At 32.1% G+C, this 6000-nt stretch overlaps 1 pseudogene; it reads left to right on the top strand.

The window, feature by feature from the left end:
• Positions 1–4998, top strand: part of LOC116900895 — a 6300-nt pseudogene extending 1302 nt beyond the window's left edge.
• Positions 4999–6000: the final 1002 nt, after the last annotated feature.

The following is a 6000-nucleotide window of genomic DNA, read 5'->3' as shown; positions in this document are numbered from 1 at the left end:
ATCATTTCGTTCAGTTACGTGTATTTCACTTCTTTTCTGGGTAAGTTTAAACCTCTTAGGCCTCCTTTTTTTTTTGGCTTCTTTTGGGTCTATGGTTATAGTGTGTGGGTATCCTGTATATTATGGCTAATATCTACTGTCTGTGAATTACCTCATAGTCAGACAATATTTTCTAGTTCCATCCATTTGTCTGAAAATTTTATGTTTTTGTCTTTAATAGCTAAATAGTGTTCCATTATAATGAACCATTTTTATCTCTTCTTCAGGAGAGGGCATTTTGAGTTGTTTTTCATAGGTTGGACCAGAAAAATCTCCAGCCCACATAATAATGAAAACTTGTTAAATATAAAAGCAAAGAAAAGAAAAACATCTACAAGGAAAGGCAGACTTCTGAGGTACACAGTACTTCTCGCTTAGAAACTCCAAAAAGCCAAGGGCATAGAAGGGCTGGAAGTAGACCCTGAGACCACAGATGTCAGTCAAACTACTATGCCCAACTAAAACTTTCATTCATGATAGATGATGTGAATGTTTTTTAGACCTACAGAAGCAGAGCATAATGCTTGTTAGTTGATAAGCTATAACGTTATAATGTTATCTGTATTAAGAATAATAATTCTTGATTACAGCTGTGATGGCCTAATCCTGGTATTCATCTTTGTTACATCTGGAAACAATTAAAACTTCAATAAGGTGGTCTCGCCCATTGAAAATTTCTTTACTGGATCATTGAAGTGATAAAACACCGTGTGTCTACATTTGCATTGACCTCCATTACAAGGACATAGAAGGACGCTTTTGGTTTTACCTACTTGCTCTTACTCTTGCTGACAAGTGTGTTTATTCTACTGCAGAGACATTCCTTAAACATCATTAGAGCTCCATTCTTTAGGATTTAATATAGACTGAGGACCAGCTGAGCTATCTAGCACTGTGGACTGAACAACTACCAGATTCTTGTACTTTCCATTGGAAGGCAGTTATTAATTGGTCTAGCTGTCACAGCTTGGAATTGACTTCAATCAATCTACTTCAATATATTCTTTCTATCAGTTCTGTTTTCTCTAGAGAACCTGACTAATAAAAATTTTCTACAACATTAACTACTGTTTGTACTTATGAAGACTAAGGAAAATAGAACTTAATTTTTCTAACCATAAAACATACATCTTAAAGAGAATCAGTCATCTGAAGTTATGAGGTATATTATTGACTGCTTATAACAACCACGTCATATACATTTCAATTTTAATGGTATACTTAAAAATACACACACATGCACACACACACACATTCACGTGAAGAATTTCATGCAGAAATACAAATCTATAGGAATTTAGCTATAAATTTATATAAAAATATAAACTAAAAATTTGACTAGTTGTTTACAAATCTGTCAACCTAATGCATAAATCTGCTTTGGAACATACTCTATGCATAAAATTTTCTACAAAAAAAACTAAACTGCATAGTCAAGTGCATATATTGGTATTTTTAGAAGCAGCAATACTATTGTTTACTTTTCTTTTAAGTATTTGATGAGTTTATGAGGATAAAGTGAAAATGTCCTTTTTTAGTGGCTATTCTCTGAGGTATCTAAAAAAATAGAACAGTACCCCCTCTTTCTATTTTCTCTCCTACCCTCCACCCCCAGTACTCATACATAGTCTACCATCTGGCCTCTAAAACTTTACATAAACTTAGGCTATTTACCTCTTAAGAAATCTCTACATTTGAATTAAGCCTTTGTCCTTAACTCTGAAATTAATATTCCTCTTATTCTGCTTATAAGATCAATTGTCAACAAAAAAGTATATTTAAACTACATATTCACTATGATTTTCATATATACACTTTAATTTTTTGAGCCATACTGGACTTTATTATTTAGGAATTTTCCTCAAGTTGTTCATTCATGACATTTTCTAAAAGGTTATATTCTGTAAAGTGTATAGTGATTTTTGTCCTTAGGAAATCTCTGGAGATGCAAAAGCCTGCCTTCACAATTAAAATTAAGGTCCCAATGAATCTAATTAGAAGAAAATTACTATTGGACTTACAATGATAGGATGGTTTGTCATTGTGTGCTGTATAAAATATCCACAGACTTTGTTGTCTCTTAAGAAATAGAGTCAAATGTGCAAAACTGTCATCATTCAGGACTACTAGATCAGGTATCACATTCCTGAATTTGGGCCCTAATGGCTTCTCCCTATTTAAATAACTAAAATGTATATACTTGTTTTGCAATGTATACGGTTCCATGTAAAGCTGTATTGCTTTTGGATGACTTAATATTATAAAAATCCAGAATATATTTTTCTGTTTACTATTCTTAGCAGTTAGTTCCTAGTGTAACTACTTGAGGAATCTTCCACTGAATAGGCAGTTGATAATATCAAGTCAGACTTTTTCTTAGCATTGTTTAAGATGTGAGGCATTGGAGAATGATACAGCTCTGCAGTTGTTGAGTGAGTGCATTTAAAGAAACTAGCATAAACCTTAAGCATGCTGCTACTTCAGGTGATATAAGTGGCAGGACAAAAAAGAGGAAGAACAAAACCAGTCAGGTTTAGTGAAGTGAGGAGTATAAATGAGCATAGAATGTAGGAAGGTGCCTCATTGAACATGATGTAGAATGAGAGGACAGATATTTTTAATGGACTCTATGTAAGTATTATGACAGACTAATGAAATAATATTGGGAAAATATGATTTAGAAAAAGGAGGGGAAAATATAAGAGTAGTGTTCTCAAGAGTGGTAAAGAGAATGGCTATTTAGATGACTCGGCTTGTAATGATGCCTGCTATGAAACCTTATGAGTTGAATTTCATTGTCCTCTAGGGACCCACATGGTGGATAAAGAGAACTGTCTTCTGCAAATTGTCTTCTGACCTCATCATGTGTGCCGTGGCATGTGCACATATATATGGTATAGTTTTTTGTTACATGAAATCAAATAGTCTTTCTCTTCCACTTTCATTCCCTCTCGCAATTCTTTCCTTTTGTCAGCTTCATCCCTTCATATAAAACTCCTTGATTCTTCCTATATCAATAGTAAAAATGTAACATATATTTGCAGCAAAACATACTCTTTTATATTTTCTCCTGCAAACCATTTATAATAAACATGTGTGTCATATTATACTTATTTATGTTATTGAACAGTCTTTTGGAGTAAATTTTAATCTTTTACATGGACATTTTTTATATTTAATACATTTGTATTTTTATTTATTACCATTAATTTACTATTTTAAAGTTTGTTCCTTCATGTGATTATAAATAAAACAGTAAAGTATGTTCTTGTGTAACTTAACTTTAATTCCTATAGAAAAGATTTTAAAGGATAAATTGGTGAGATAATATGTTCTTATATTTTCTCATTCAATATTGTCAAATATTCAATATTATCAAATTGTGTCCAAAACATAAAGTTTAAATATTCTTTTCAACTAAATGAGTAATTTATTGCTGACTTGATAGATATAGACTCACACATATCTTTTTCATTTTCTACCTATATTTGTGTTTCAACATCCTATAATGTGTTTCATATATTTGAATGTATTTCTTTTAATTGTTTTGTAAATATTAAAGTTAAGTTTTATGTAATTAAAATCTTATTTTTTATTTTTGAGATTATAATGTAATTTACTGTATGCCTAATTATTATTTAATTTCTTGCATGCTTTTTCTTCTAAATATTAAGATATTTTAATTTTACATTATATCTTTAAACTATCTTTATTCTGCTTATGCTCATTGTACTAGTTTCATGTCAGATTTCAGCAGTTGCTGGGTAGTTGTAAAATTAATTATGACATATCACTTATTTCACAATCTGTTCTTTTCCTGAATATGTCTTTATTTCTCTTTCAGTTGGCCTGTAATTCCATTGAAATTTGGAGACTCCTTTTTATGTTATTAATAAGTTCTGGAATAAAATAAGCCATGAACTCTATTTTCTTATTTCTAGAATGAATAAACATTATTTAAAATTTCATGACGTTACTGCTATCATTTCAATGCTTTGTTTGAACACTGAATAAAGATATACAGAAGAATACATGGAACAGAGAAACAATGTGGACTGAGTTTGTTCTTTTGGGCTTACTCAGAGTCCTGAAGGCATTAGAAAATATTATTTGTTGTGTTTTTTGGTCATCTATGTTGTGACAATGGCAGGCAACCTACTCATTATTTGTGACTGTTTGGTCAGCCCAAGTTTTAGATGTGCCCCATGTACTTTCTTTCTTGGCTACTTATCATTTATGGATGCTGTTTATTCAACCACAGTTACACCAAAATATGATTAGACTTACTCTATGAAGAAAACTATTTCCTGGCAAAGCTTGCATGAGCAAAAGCTTTTCATAGGACACTTGTTTTAGGGAGCTGAGATCTTACTCTTAGTTGTCATTTGGCCTACGACCGGTATGCAGCCATCTGTAAGCCCTTACATTATCTGACTATCAGAGCCAACGTGCTGTGTGTGCTGCTTGTTGTTGTTGGCCTGGTTTGGGGGGTTTCTTGCACGCTGTAGTCAACTTCTATTTGTATATAACCTTCCTTTCTGTGGCCCTAATGTCATTGATCACTTCATCTGTGACATGTACCCTTTATTAAAATTGGCCTGCACAGACACTTATGTTATTGGCCTCACAGTTGTTGCCAATGATGGGGCAATTTGTGTGGTCATCTTTATACTGTTGGTCATTTCTTATGGGGTCATTCTTCACTCCCTGAAGAATCTCAGTCAGGAAGGGAGGCGCAAAGCCCTATCCACCTGTGGCTCCCATATTACTGTGGTAGTCCTCTTCTTTGTTCCCTGTATTTTTATGTATGTGAGGCCTCCTTCTACTTTACCCATTGATAAGTCATTGACTGTATTTTACACCGTTATCACCCCAATGTTAAATCCCCTCATATATACTCTGAGAAATGCAGAGATGAAAAATGCCATGAGGAAACTTTGGACAAGTAAAGGGAAATGAAGTGGAAGAGAAATAGAGGGAGTCAATTTTCTAGGGACTGTCACCCTAATAGAATATCTAATTCTATATACAATGTAGAAGTCCATAGGAAAGCCAGAAAATTATTTTATTACACAAAGTTTCTCCTCAATGTTAGTAACTTAAGAGCAATAAAAACAATTACTATGTGAATTCTTTCAATGAACAACATGCATTTTAAGATTTTCAGAATATGTAGAAAATACACATTAAATTTGAGCAACAAAATAGTTTTACACAGACTAAAGATTTATGTGCCATAATTAGTACTGTAAATTTATTTTAATTTGTGGAAAATTCTTTTGTGTTTCTTAAATAAATTTAATTGGTTTTGAGAGCTGAGAAAGCTTCTTGCCAAGAATAAAGAAATAATATAGAGCTACTTGGATCATTATTTGCCTCTTACACTATTAAAAGCACATTAATATTTAAAATAATTTTAATTTTATATTTAAAAGAGAACTTTTGATATAATTTTGTTAAAATTCTTGACATATTTGTATTAAATAGAAATAATATTGAAGTTTTAATGTTAATGATAAGGAGGCATAGACAAAATATCTAAATGAACAATGGAGAAATATACCAAATCTTATTTTCACAATTGGAAAGGCATATGAATTCATTTGGTGGCTGGTATCTTTGCTAGCAGATTTTATAGTTATAAAAACATCCTATCAAAGTTCTGAACTTAGAATGTCTGATACTTTGTTGTTTTTCAACGTCTGTTTCCTTAAGAGCTCATGGCATATTGAAAGAGAACAGCTTCTGACGTTCATATATAAAAATAACAGAATTCAGTCCATGAAGTATAGTAATACAATGCATAGTCTGTATTAGATATTTTAGAAAATACCATCGTCAAGAAAGCTGTTAGGAAAATATAGTCAAGAGAAAGAAAGTAGTGGATTTGTTCAGATTCTTCCTGGAACCATGCTACAATCTCCAGCTCTAAATATCAGCCCCTAGGAATGTTGTTCCCAC

Source organism: Rattus rattus, chromosome 5 (assembly GCF_011064425.1).
Source record: "Rattus rattus isolate New Zealand chromosome 5, Rrattus_CSIRO_v1, whole genome shotgun sequence".
NCBI lineage: Eukaryota > Metazoa > Chordata > Mammalia > Rodentia > Muridae > Rattus > Rattus rattus.
This window is presented reverse-complemented; position numbering and strand designations above follow the sequence as displayed.